The sequence below is a fragment of the Sparus aurata genome, chromosome 23 (assembly GCF_900880675.1).
Source record: "Sparus aurata chromosome 23, fSpaAur1.1, whole genome shotgun sequence".
NCBI lineage: Eukaryota > Metazoa > Chordata > Actinopteri > Spariformes > Sparidae > Sparus > Sparus aurata.
In genome coordinates this window covers 10,685,463-10,699,835 of record NC_044209.1, presented here as the reverse complement: position 1 = coordinate 10,699,835, position 14,373 = coordinate 10,685,463, and the positions used below count along the sequence as shown (strand labels likewise).

Sequence of the window (14,373 nt, the reverse complement as noted above, 5' to 3'; positions counted from 1 at the left end):
GTCAGGAGCGTGCAAGCTAACTGATCTATTGGCAGAAAGAAAAATGAAAGAAGCGTGATTAGGTTTTCATTAGAAATCGCCTGATAGAGAGAACTGGTTTATTCTCGTTACCCTATAATAAGCCTTTTATACCCATTCCTTTTCCCGTCTGCCATGTTACTCCCCCAGATAAAATCAAACACCTTCTACAAAAAGGGCCTTTAGCATTTTTCACATATTTTGCAGCCAGGCACCATATTTTACATTAGTTACTTGTTATGGCCAGAAGCAGCACCCTGTTTTGTCCAAAACGTGCTTTTCAGAGGCGTTTTTAACGTGATCGCACCTGAAGTGACGACCCTCTGTGTGATCGGCCCCCTAACTCTGTTGCAAGCCTTTTACATGTCACTCCTTCCTGCGATTAAAAACTGATTACAAAGCTTTATAATGTTCTTCAGTGGAATATTGATGCTGTGGGAGGCAGAACATTTTATTTCATATCTCTGATGTTGAGTTCAGTGTTTTTTCATAAAATAGTTGTTTGTCTCTGCTAGAATCTGTACACACACAGACAGAAAATTGCTGCCATACCATTTTTATTGGACATTTTCAATTTTCAAAATAAAAAAGGCACACACACTCAAACAGCATTGCTTCTGTCACATAACTGCCTTCTGAGTGTAATGCTCACAAGTAAATCTGTACATGCACCTTCACAGTTCATTCTTCCATCTGTGCTTCTTGTTTACTATAAAATACACAGACATACTGTACACACTGTCTGCCTGTGCCAAAGATTTCACATAACATTTCAATAAGATACCAGAGGTGCAATCAAAAAGATTCAGTCGTAGGTACATTTATTTTACATTTGGCCTGAATGTTCCACTGTACTATCTGACAGTTTGTTTCTGTTAGCTGACCTGTTAGGATGATGAAATTCACATTCAAGCATAAAACTTGCAACCATGTGATGGCACATGACAAATAAATACGAAAGTAGATAAGGAAGGAGTGAAGTGTGGGAAGGAATGCAGCCCAGCCTGTACCAGCTGCATCAGGTTCACTCATTTCAAGATCAAGATCACTGGTTTCAAAGTGCAACTGAGCGTGATTATTTAATGCGAGACAGGCACAATTGTGACTGTGGGTAATATGTACATTGTTGCACAAACTGACTGCTTTTGACTTTCCCACATTTCATGATGATTTCATCTGTTCTGGGCCATCTAATGTCCTCTAGGCTTTTGCTCATTAGTAAGTAAGTAAGTAAGTACATTTTTATTTATAAAGCACTTTTTTCAAATCAAAGTTTGCAAAGTGCTGTACAGGGTACAGTAAACATAAAACATAAGTAAAACATAATAAAAAACGAGCATAAACGTAAACAACAAGATCAAGTAAAACAAACATACATGAACAAATACGTGCCAAGAAAGATTACAGTTCAGTTGTAGGAAATGCAAGACGATAGAGATGGGTTTCAAGAAGTTTTTTGAAGACATTTAGTGATTCAGCTGATCTGACAGAATAGGGTAGACTGTTCCAGAGGGATGGGGCCCTGACGGCAAAGGTGCAGTCACCCTTAGATTTGAGGAGGGACCGGGGTATAGATAGGAGGCCTAGGTCGGAGGATCTGAGTGGTCTAGAGGTGGAGTAAGAGTGTAGGAGTTCAGCAATGTAGGTGGACAAATCCTCATTGTATCTGTATGCAGTATACAATATTTGATGTGTGACATGTATTGTATCACTGTTTTTGCATGTAACCAGCACAGATAAGCTCATCTTGTCTGTACATTTTTTTAGATTAGTGGTGAATTTATTTTACATATTCTAACTGATCCATCACCGACATCGAAACCAGGATGTAGTGGTTCGGTGAAAGCTGTACGGGCGGTGTACAGGTGCTTCAGTGCATCAGGAAAGGCCTCAAAAAAGGACAAAATACCTGCTGGCCAGTCCAGATACACTCCAATGATACTTTTTCTGGTCTGGCCAATGAACGTCATACAAGACCCGTTATGATGAAAGCTCCCATCAAGACACCAACACCAAGACTTTTCATTCCCTCTCAAAGAAAATTCACTTGAGCAGTCTCCCACCCTATCGATACTTTTGTATGCCACTCCAACTCCATCAGCGAAAACATTCTCAGCCTCCCAGTAATGCCGACCAGTCAGACCCTCTTCACACAGTACTTGACGGCAGTCAAATCTTTCAGGATTATCAGGATGAGGTTGATTCTCTCTGACATATGTTGCCTTTTTGTTCTCTTCTGTCAAAATGACATTCACACCTGCTGTGTCGGGGTTCAGTGTGAGTTCACAGGCATCTGCAACCAAGACAGAAGTATCAAATAAGGGTCAGTGTGTTTATATCTTCTATAATGCATGATATTACTGTTAAAGAGCAGGGTGAGTTTTGAGTGAAAATTCATTGACATCACAGCTTTAGCATGTTTTTAAAAAACAAAACATTTCTTACACTTTCTCAGTAGCTTCAAGTCGAACCAGAATTCTTCATTTTGGTCCACACTGAAGTAAAAGGACAGAGGTGACACATTGAATAATTTGTCAAATATGAATATCATATCAAACAAATAAAGCAAATCTTGCTAATACATTTCTTAATATAATATCTTGGAATTGTGCTGAAAGTGCATTTGTTATACAGCCTGTTTAAGCATACTTGAGTTTCTCCAGACTGCAGCGTGGATCCCTCTGTATTTCCGTCAGCATTTCGACTCCTTGATCCGACAGGTGATTAAAGCTCAGGTCCAGCTCCCTGAGGCTGCAGTGGTCGGACCTCAGAGCTGAGGCCAGGGCAACACATCCATCTCCTGTCACCTTACAGAATGACAGCCTACAAAAATCAGACAATGTCGTTTTAGACATGTAGTACATTCTATTTATCTATCATTTGTTAACATGACACAAGTATGATTTGATTAGTCTTGAATCAGGCTCTCCCTCTTTAAAGCCGAAACAAAGCACTCTGAGCCTGAGTGGATAGCCAGCAGAAGTCATCCTGAAGTCATCAAGTTTCTAATACAATGTCATTCGATCAGCGTACAAAGTGACTTATTTGTCATCATACAACACAGGGTTGCATAATGAAATGAAAATTACATCCACTCAGCTGGAGCATATTAGACCCGTACGCAAGGATTTTATTTGATGATTTTTCTTCTGCTTTTAATAAGATGCAGCCTCATATTTTAATTGACCACCTTCCATCCTATTTCAAGCTACTAGATCAGTTTTTAGTGTTGCTTTTAGACTTTCTTACAAACAGAATCCAGCAGGTGTTGGTGAATGCAACGCATGTCCAGGATCAGGCTTTCAAACACAGGCTCACCCAACTGAACAACTACTATACAAAATTCGTAGCAATAAGGCTATAGTAAAAGGAAGCTATGAGGTCTTTTTTATCAGTCCAATAAGGCTTACAATACAATCATGCAAACATGGGCTCAGGACCTTGGGGTGATAATAGACGAAGCTATGGAGGCAGACATATGGGAGCATACTAATAACATCCATATGTATTAGGGCAAAGGAATCACAATTTAAATAACTGCATCGCCTTCAGATATCACCTGAACTCAGACATAAGATGGACCCAAAGAAATCAGCTCTGTGTATGAAGTGTAATAAGGAAGTTGGTAGCTTTATACACACTGTATGGACCTGTGTGCATATTAAGGATTTCTGGGTAGAAGTGGCTTTGAAATTAGATTTGTTTTTTAATAAGGGGTTGGACCTGGACCCAGTGTATTTGTTGTTGGGATTACCGCACCCACAAATAAAAGGATCTCACTGTCAAAAAACTGTGGAATGTTTTAACATATGCTGCACATAAAACTATATTGCTGAAATGGATTTTAAATAAGCCACCTAGTTTTAGATTGGCCTAAGGTAATATTTGACCTTTTACCCATGGAATAGCTGACATACTGGTCCAGAGTGAAAATTGGTTTAATTTATCATATATGGAACCCATTTCTCAATTATGTAGAACATATTTAGGAAGGTGCTTCCCAGACCAGGGAATAACAGTTGGATGTTAAAGGAGAGGTTTTGCTGTCTGCTTTACTATTTTTATTTCTTATTTTATTTTCTATACCATTTTTTAATTAGTGTAGTGTATACGTATTTCTCCATTTTATATTATCAATCAAAGTCTTTACTATTGCCATATGATATTCTGCCACGCTTGTGACTGACTGACTGACTGCTGTGCTGAATGTTCACATTTGGACGTTGGCAAGGGGAGGGGGTTCTCTTTAAGTGGGGGGATAAATGTAAAAAAAAATGTTGAATATGTGAATAAGATGTGACACATAGTTAATAATGAAGATATACTTTTTTTTAAAAAAAACACAGGCTCACCTCAGGGTTGCGTCCTGTCACCCTTACTCTTCATCATGTACACAGACAGCTGTAGAACATCACAAGAGGGCAGCTACTTTGTAAAATCCTCGGATGACACTGCCCTTCTGACTCTTCTCCAGGGCCAAGATTCAGGTCAAGGTCATGCCCTGCCTGCTTTAACTAAACGGTTCAATGATCATCTCTTGGATCTTAATGTGTAAAAAACTAAGGAACTGATCACTGACTTAAGGCAAAGTCAGGAAACACCAAGAGCAAGCACCATCCAAAAGGAAGAGGTCCAGATTGTTGAATCCTACAAATACCTTGGCACTTTCTTTGATTCACGGCTCAAATTTAAAGCAAACAATGAGCTGATTGTCAAATGGGGTCAACAAGGAATTCACTTAATGCGAAAGCTAAGTTATTTTAATGTCTGTCAGTACGTTTACATGCACAGCTTAGTCAGATTACAGCCATAGTTCGACTATGCTACTCAATCAGACAGCTGCAATTGTCCGAATAAACATGCCTGTAAGAAAGTCAAATTATTGGCCGGAGCATGTCATACCCCGGTACGATAGTTGGCGTGGCAACTAGTGGTAACAGAGCCACCTCCAACTGACCTCTTTACGTCGCCAGCAACACAAACTCTGCCTCGGCATTCGAGAAAGATGGCGTACGAAGAGCGAGACGAAGCTACATCTTTGTACATTATGTATATGGTTTACATGATAATTACACAAACTAGATGCACAATGGCGCTCTTGCTTGCGGTTATTTCAGAGGAAAGACTTTATCACCGCCGTCCTTTTACTTCCGGCTCACAGCCCTTGGAAAAAAATCTCGAGCCTGTGCAGAATGCAGAAATCCTATCTGATCTGATGTAACGTATACATGCACAAGTAATGCAACTATCAATCGAATTATCTGGGTGTTTTAATCCGACTGAGAAATCCAATCCAGTCCAATATTAGTCAGACTAACCGTATTCATGCATCTTAAAAATCCGATCATAGTCGGACTAACCAAATAATTCAGTTTTCTTGAGTGTCATGTAAACGCACTGTGTGATACAATTTTTTTTGCAACTTTTGTCATTCTTTTATTGAAAGCCTTTTAACTTTTTCCTTTATCTGCTGGTTCAACGGGTTGTCTGTGAAGGAGAAGAACAGCTTAAACACCATTGTTAAAGTATGTTCCAAGATTACTGGCGTTCAGCAGAGGAATTTGGGCACTATCTGGGAAAAACAAGCAGCTGAGAAAGCAAAAATAATTATGAGCCAACCAGACCATATTATGTCGACCGCGTTTTTATTGTTGCTCTCTGGTCGACACTATAATGTGCCCAAGAGCAAATCAAATCGATACGCAAAGTCTTTTGATCCTCTGCCATTAAACTCTTAAACACAGACCCCACAAATTTTAGAAGAATTTAACCTATTTGTTTATTTATTCATTTATTTATTCATTTTTGATTTGATTTGATTGAATGACGTACCCATGTGCCTCTTAATTGTTTTCTGAATGACTGAATGATCGTTGTAATGATTTTATTTTTTATATGTTTGACGTCTGGGGAGCTGCAACTGAATTGCCCATTTGGGATAAATAAAGTGGTCTCAATCTGAGTCTGAATGAATAATGTTAGCATTATTATACCTTTTATTGTAATAAAAAAAATCCCCTGAAGAGAATACAACCAACAATTTAGTCATCCTGATTATGTAAGTTTCTACTACAATGTCATTCGATCAGTGTTCAAAGTGCCTTATTTGTCATTATACAACACAGGGTTGCATAATGAAATGAAAATTACATGTACCAAAGAGTATATGTATGTATGTTAAATATATGTATTTTATTTAGGCTATAAACAACATAGCCTAAATAAAGGCAAAGGGTTTGCTGCAGTCACGAGACATAACCACAGCCCACTTATAGGTAATTACCAGTAAAACTGGTATTTGAAAAAGCAAAACGGCACAGCTTGGTTTGACTCGGCGTGGCCAAATGTACTAGTTGAAAAGAGGCAAAGCAGCGAGATTTCAGATTGCAAACAACTTAACACCCTTATATTCCCTTTATGCCAACAGATCTTTGTGAATCCCTTTATATCTTACACACTGGCCCTTTAAATTAGCCTCTGGATGTATTAAAACATCAGCAACAAGATGGTAATAATATGGTCGCCATCTTCATTGAAATTCTGAGGTCAGATAATCTTACGATCTGTCCTGCGCCCTGTCAGCTTAAAACACGCAACATCTTGATCCAAGGTGTTGTGGTGGGGACAGGACTTTGTAAAGATGTGGGCACAAGAGTCTAGTCTTGTTTGTCCATTTCATTTTCCTTCAAACTAACAAAATCAAGGAGAAACTTTTAATCTGAGATTGATAAGCATGACTCATATTCCAACAATCCTCCAGTAACCCATGTGTTGGTTCCAACTGGTCAGGTTGGATGATCGAAAGATGCCATCAGCAGTGATCGTCTCAAAGTCCACTGCTTGATCTGAAAATGTGCACTTTCTTCTCCAGACATCAAAGCTGGTGTGATTCCATTGCAAGATGGTATCAGTTTTTTTTATTACAATACTGGTTCTATGGGAGGGAGTCTCGAAACTAAGGGATTTCATTGGCAACAACGACTTCACTGTAATTGTTGTGCATATCAAAATAAAAAACTTGAAAAGTTACTTAATGTACTGACCTTAGCGTTTTCAAACGACACTGTGGGCTCATCAGTGCATGGCAGAGCTCCACCACTCCTGAGTCCAGCAGGTCATTGTAGCTCAGGTCCAGCTTAGTCAGGCAGGAAGGTTTGGAGCTGAGTGCCGAGGCCAACATCTTACAACCTTTCTCAGTGAGTCTGTTGTGACTAAGACTACATGAGAAATGTAGGAATATAATTAAATTGCTAAACAACATGCACTACATCGTCAGATATTATTTGGCCTATTAGTGTACTGGTTAATTCTTTTTTTCATCATATTACACCCTTAATAGAGCCTTGTTTGAACTTGTAAAAAAAATGCAGTGCAATGTTTGCAGCCATTTACCTCAATGCTGCCAGATTACAGTATGTGCTCATCAAGCCAGTACAAAGGATCTCCATTTCTGAGTCTTGAAAATTGGTGTAACTCAGCTCCAGCTCTCGCAGATAACATGGTTTGGATATGAGAATTGTCACCAACTCTTTGCAAATTTGTGCAATTCCTGAATTTCGGTTCAGTCTTTTGTTAAAGAAACAAAAGAGAAATTAAATGAGAAAAATAGAAATAGGTCCAGCCTCATTTAACTAACTACTAACTAGTGGCTGTGTCAAAGTAGTCAATTGTATGTTAACAAAACTTGTATTAGTGTTGATAGACCATTAGCAACAACATATATCAATAAATATGCAAAGACAACTGACAGGCTGTTTTAGAAGGCCAGCTATTTGTACAGTGTCAAAGCTGAGATTTACCTGAGCTTCTCCAGGTTGCCTAGTCCATCAGAAAACACAGAGGATACTGCACAGCCCAGTATGTTGCCACTCAGCTCCAGTTCTCTCAGATTTGGGAAGACTGACTTGATAGCAGTTACAAAACTCTCAAGTAGTTCTCCACCATATCCATGACCTGAGAGGCTATAAACACAGGCCAAAACAGGCCAAAATATGTCACAAGGATGTGTGTACAAGTTGTGGAGATAACTCAGTCAGGACAACAGTAATGACATCACCAACTAACAAGTTGAGGCATCAACCAACACTACCATCCCTAATGCTGCCAGCATTGTAGTGTACTGACTGTTCCTTGCCACTGTTGCCAAGTGCTTGCTCACTGGGGGAATGTTTGGTCGCATGATAACAATACATTGCAGTATATGCCTCCAAGATGAAATGACATCAAAAAGCGGTTCATCTTGTAGGCATATACTGCAATTTATTGTTATTGTGCGGTCTTTTCTGAGGTTGCTAAAACTACGTAAGCTCGCGAACTGCAAACTTGATCTCTCGAGGGGAGGGTCTCACTGGGTGTCACAGTGTGTTAGACCATGGACAAAATTGACATCGGAATATCCCTTTAAGGACTACGGTATAGACCAGCTTTAAATTTAAAGTGCCATGGGAATAACACTGACTTGACTTGAAAGCTGATCCTCCTTAAATGCATAACTAGGGGGCACAAAAAAGATGAGCTAAAAAGAAATAGCAAAATTAAGCCAAAATAATAGTTTTACTCACCTCAGTGCTTGTAGTTTACACTGACAGTTCATCAGTCCATCAATCAGTATCGGTGTACCATTGGAACCAAATACACTATTTATCAGATGCAGTTCAGTTAGCGGTGAGTTTGGCATTCGAAGGGCTGCAGAGATTGTTTCACAATACCAAACATCAAGCCAAACCCCTGATATTCTGAAAAAATGAAAAGAAACAATCATGCATGATCAGATAAAGTTTTAGATGAATGCAATTAATATTCAATTATTTTTCACTTTTATAAAGTGTGCTGTGTGTTTGTTTGCTGCATTAAGCCAACATTTCAGCTCCAATGGGACATATTGAGTTTGTTTCAGTAAAGTCAATGATAAATTGATTTATAAATGATTGCATGCTTAGTTACCAGCTCACCTTGCTTTTTTGCTGTTCCTCACAGCTGGGAGTAGCCTAAAAACACCTTTTGCTGCTGGTCTGTATTTTTTCAAGTGGAATTCATCCAGAGGTGTTTTTGACATCAGAATTGAGACAGCCAGAGCTGAGCACTAAACAGGGGTAAGCTGTGTTTCTGGATTGTGATCTGGTTTCAGATACTGCTGCACAGTATCATGTATGGAACTGTCTTTCAGCTCCATCAGGCAGTGAACAACGTTCAGGCATCTGTCAGGTGAGCAGTCCCCTAAGTCTATTTCTTTTAGACTTTTCTTAACTGCCTCAACAACTTCAGAGTGATCATCTTTCTGTTGAATCAGGCCTTGGAGTAGATCTTGTGTTGATTGTAGAGACATGCCGATCAGAAACCTGATGAACATGTCCAGTTCTCCAGCCTTTCTCTCAATTGAATTAGCTACTGAAATTTCAATCAGCTCATTCAAAGGTAAATCAACTGGATCTGCATCCAACTCTGACTTGAGCTCTTCCACAGACCCTGTGAGCAGGAAATTCTTGAGGCTTGGAGAGTCAATTTGTTTACGTGCAAAACTGTGGTAGACAAAGAGAGCTGCAAAGTACTCCTGAACTGTCAAATGCACAAAGCAGAAGAGTTTTCTTTTGTTGAACAACTCTTCCTTTAATATCTCTGTGCACAACCCACAGCAAACTCCTGCTTTGTGTACATCAAGGCCATAGCTCTTCAGATCATCGGCAGTAAAAATGATGTTTCCCCGATTCAAATGTTCAAATGCCATTCTGCCCAGTTTCAAAATGAACTCTTCACCTGACTTGAAGATCTCCTCTCTGTCGATCTCATTCTGGTTGTCATACTTGTCCGTTTCTACCTGCATTTGAATGAACAGGAAGTGTGTGTACATCTCAGTAAGAGTTGTGGGTATCTTAATGTTGTCATCTTGAGTTTTGTCCATTTTTTGTCGCAAGTATGCAAAAACTTTCACCGCAATCCAGCAGAAGATGGGTATGTGACACATGATGTATAAGCTCCGGGAACTCATGATGTTGTCAATAATCATTTCGGCAACTGCCTCGTCCTCAACTCTCTTGAAGTACTGTATTTTTTGTGGATCATTAAATCCTTTGACCTCAGTCCACTGCTGTACGTACTGGCGAGGGATGCGCTGAACTGCTCCTGGTCTCGAGGTTATCCAGACAAGAGCGGAGGGAAGAAGATGTTCTCGGATGAGGTTGGTCACCAGAGTGTCCACTGATGCGTCCTCGGTGGTATCTGTCAGTCTTTCTGTTGTTCTGAAATTCAGTTTCAGTTGGCTTTCATCGAGACCATCAAATATGAACAACACTTGGTGTTTAGCAAATATATTTGCAACTGGTATGTTTTTAAGCTCTGGATGGAATTCTTTCACAAGTGTCTCAAGGCTAAACTGCTTCTTTACGACCAGATTCAGCTCTCTGAATGGTAGCACAAAGATGAAGTCCAAGTCCTGATTTGCTTTCCCATCTGCCCAATCAAGGATGAACTTCTTCACTGAGACAGTTTTTCCAATGCCAGCTATTCCCTTTGTCATCACAGTTCTGATACCTTTCACTTCTCCATCTTTCCCAGATGAGACGCTATTTTCTATTGTCCTTTGAAAGATGTCATTGCAGTTGATTTTAGTGCCTTCAGATGTTTGACTTCTCATCTTATCTTCAATCTCCCAGATCTCATGTTCTTGATTGACACGGTTACTCTCTCCCTTTATGATGTGGAGCTCTGTGTAAATTTCGTCTAGTGACCTGACATCCTCATGATCGTTCTTAGTGCCTTCAAATTCATATCTAAACTTTTCCCTTAGAACTGCTTTGTGCTTCTTCTTTACTTCTTTGACGAGATCCTCTGCTGCAATAAAAGAGTTGATGTCAAAACATTACCAGAGAAGCAATTATTTTGTTATGACTAGGGCCAAAGGGAAACCGTGGTGCAACATTTTACTCAAAAACACATCCACACATGCTGGCAGTCTGGCTGAGAGAGGAGAGCCTACAGGAACTGATAAGAGTAGAGTTCTGTGAACATTTCCCCTTAAAGAAATGTTCAATATCAGAGCTGCAAAAATGCAATAATACAAAGAGTGTCCAGCTATCACAAGTCTTTCCAACCGATCATGCTGAACCACACTGTCTACATAAAAGCAACACTTCATCTGCTGCACGGGACCAAAATCAGTGGGTGCCACTCCCATTAACAAAATGGCTACCACTATCAGGATGGAACACAAAACCAAATACATAATTACAAGATACAAGATCCAGTTATCTGTGGAGTGACTCCATTCCAGAACACACTGACTGTAAGCAAATACAATAAAACAGTAAAATCCACATGACCACACCAAAAATGGCCTGCAACAATCAGCACACAAAAGGTCTCTCTTGCATGCAGAATTCTAGAGTTGGAAACATTATGTTGTATAGGAAATCTTAACTCCCAGAGCTAATCTATAGTGTCCACTATGTCAGATTGTTTTTGCACACAAGGCTTAACTGGACAAGTGTCACTTTAGCGATACAGTATAGAGTTTATTTTCAGATAGCTTACACAGAGATCATGTTTATTTTTCACATGCCCAATCAGACACTGTATGAATAATTTTAGTTATCTGAACACAGAATTGAAATGCTAAAGGTAAGCATTAAGGTATTGCCCTGCAATATAGTCTCAGCGTTACTTTTTTACCAGCTCTGTGGCGTTCGCAAAAGGGGGGATATAAAAACATCTAAGACTATGGAATCTGGATCGATCTGTGGATTAGTGACCTCAGTCCAATATCTAAGAAGTCAATTAAGTCTGAACTGGATCAGTCCCATGTCTAACATTAACAATTAGCATCATATTATCATCATGAAAGAGACAAGGGTTAGTTGTTTTTTTTTTTGGTTTGGTTTTTTTTTAGACCTTACATACTTTGACAATGTTGTGGTTGTTTATCCTGGAGGATTTTGAAGAAGGCAGATTTGGCTCTTGTGGTAGTGAGGATGCTGTAAATCGCTCTCATCTGCTCATGTCTGATCCCGGCAGCCTTAATTTTGGCATACATCTCGTCCTCGATTATTTTCTGCTGCAACATCTCATCCGCTATCCCCATCACTGAGCTGACGCTCTGAATGAGCGTAGCCCGGTTGTCATCCACCCAGGCAGCTTCTTTTGAAAAGAGGAACACAAGATGTCATATATAAGACACAGCTACCATTCACAAGCATGCAGCAGGGTGAATGGCCTCTAAAGCTAGTATATACTGATTTTATTATTGTTATTTTATGGTCACCAACGTCAATCAAGATAGTGTTTGCTCCTAAAATTATTAACTCACCTTTCTCCTCTGTGATGGCTGAATCAGGATCATGTGTTTCAGAGGCAGTGTCAGTATTTTCTTCTTCCTGCCTCCTTAAAGTCTTCACCCCTGTTATCTCCATTATAGCTCCACGCTTTCTCTTCCTCTTCCCCATGTTGTTATTTCTTCAGTGTCAACAATGTGAATCTGAAACAAACATCATTTCCTCAGAGCAGAAAAATGTCCTGACATTATGTACAAAGCGAGTACATAATGTACTTAAGTAAATGATGTGAGCCTGCATCATGTTTTACTATGAAGCTGATCATTTGATTTGTGCTTAAAGTAAAAGCAACGTTTGGTCTGTATGTGTATTGTACATCTCTACAGCAACTTAACTAAATCATATAAGGTGTTTGACAGGACTATTCTTGTTGTGTTTAAATACCTATTTTCACACACAAACAGGCAAAGATGTATTCAAATGTGTTTTTTTTTTTTTTTTACCTTTTTGTCCACGGTCCTGTGGTAAGCTGCAGCAGGAGAGATCAACCCGGAAAAAGACTGAATCTGTCAGAGACCAGACGTGAGCATTTAGGTGGGCGGACTTAACTAAGTGCGTGTGTGTGTGTGTGTGTATCTGAGGGAGAGAGAAAGAGAAAGTAAAATGTAGCTGCAAAAAATACTCCAAAAGTGCTCTGTCGAGTGGTAGAAACGTCTGTTCGTCTTCATTAAAATCAAACAGAACAGTGTTCAGAGTTTGAAATCCTCGCTTGTGTCAGAGAAAAACCAAACTTCCTTGTAATATTATGGCATCATCCAGGAGCCTGCAAGTCCATTCAAGCTATATGGTGTGTCTCTTTTTGATAAGAGGTTATTCCAGGTTGTTGTCGTACATTGGCAGAAATCCACACGCACATTAAGGCCAGACTTTGCCAACTGTCCTGTGTTAATCATTAGCCAGATGTTCTCTAACAAGGGCAGCATTTTGGCAGGGTGTTTTTGTGGTTCAAATGCATCTGAACTAAAGACAGTCTGGTGCATGTTCTATGTAAGTATGGCATACATAATCACATCCATCTAAATAGTTGGATTTGAGATAAACAGAAAAGTGCTGGCACTGCTCATCACAGGCTACAGTCAGCAGGACAAATAGATAGCCAGTGCTGGCAGTCACCAACTTGGCTCTAAATTAATGTTAGCTATGCTTTTGGCTTTAGATTTTTTTGCAGTCTTGTATAGTTTTAATTCGAGAATTATTTATGTAAGTTTTAAATGATTAAAGGTGCACTGTGTTATTGATCAGAAGAGCATTATTTCTTTTTTTCTGCCTAAACAAACCAAATAAACCTCTGCATAGTCTCCTTTAGGTTCTTCCAGCTGTAAATTGGATTTGAGCGCCTGTACGTAAATCAACAAATGCTTCACTGTTTGGAGTTCTCTTCTCATCCTCACGTTTAACGTATCTTTGAAAATAGTAATGGAGGTCACCCATTTTCATAGATAATGGTCAAAAATGTAGTGCATAAACTTCCCCTAAACTTGTACGAAAAAGCTCAAAACAATGAAGATGACGAGTGGACCTGCATTTTCGAGCACATATTTCTGAAAGGGGTAATAATCCATATACGCTTCATCCATTTTACAGGAGGGAAGGGACTGAAGAAGCAGGTCACCATTCTGCCAACACTTCACTTTTACACTTTAACGAAAGAATTTGCTCCCTAATCACTCTCTCCTCTCCACCTCTGCTTTCTCTATCTGGATTTTTTTTCCTTTTCCTTTTCCGCACCCTCTTTTCATAAGCTCTCTCTCCTCTGCTGTCAGCTCTAATCAGGCCACTGTGTGTGCACGGATGTGTGTGTCAGTGCGACTACGGGTGTGTGTTTTTAAATGGTCTTAGGAGGCCCATCGTTCTACGCTGCTTCCCCACTGGGTCCTGCTGGTCGGAGAGAGACACACACGTACGTGTGGACTTCTGCTGATGCTGGGAGCAAGCCATTCATTGTGGATCTAATGACTCCCTTTACAGCTGCACGCCCACTCTTTAATACACAGCATAATATCAAAGTGTGCTTGACCGGCAGCAGAAAAGC

General features: G+C 39.7%; 1 pseudogene; it reads right to left on the bottom strand.

Moving 5' to 3' along the window:
* Positions 1–558: 558 nt before the first annotated feature.
* On the bottom strand, positions 559–12,890 carry LOC115576263 (NACHT, LRR and PYD domains-containing protein 3-like; annotated as a pseudogene).
* Between the last annotated feature and the right edge of the window lie 1,483 nt (positions 12,891–14,373).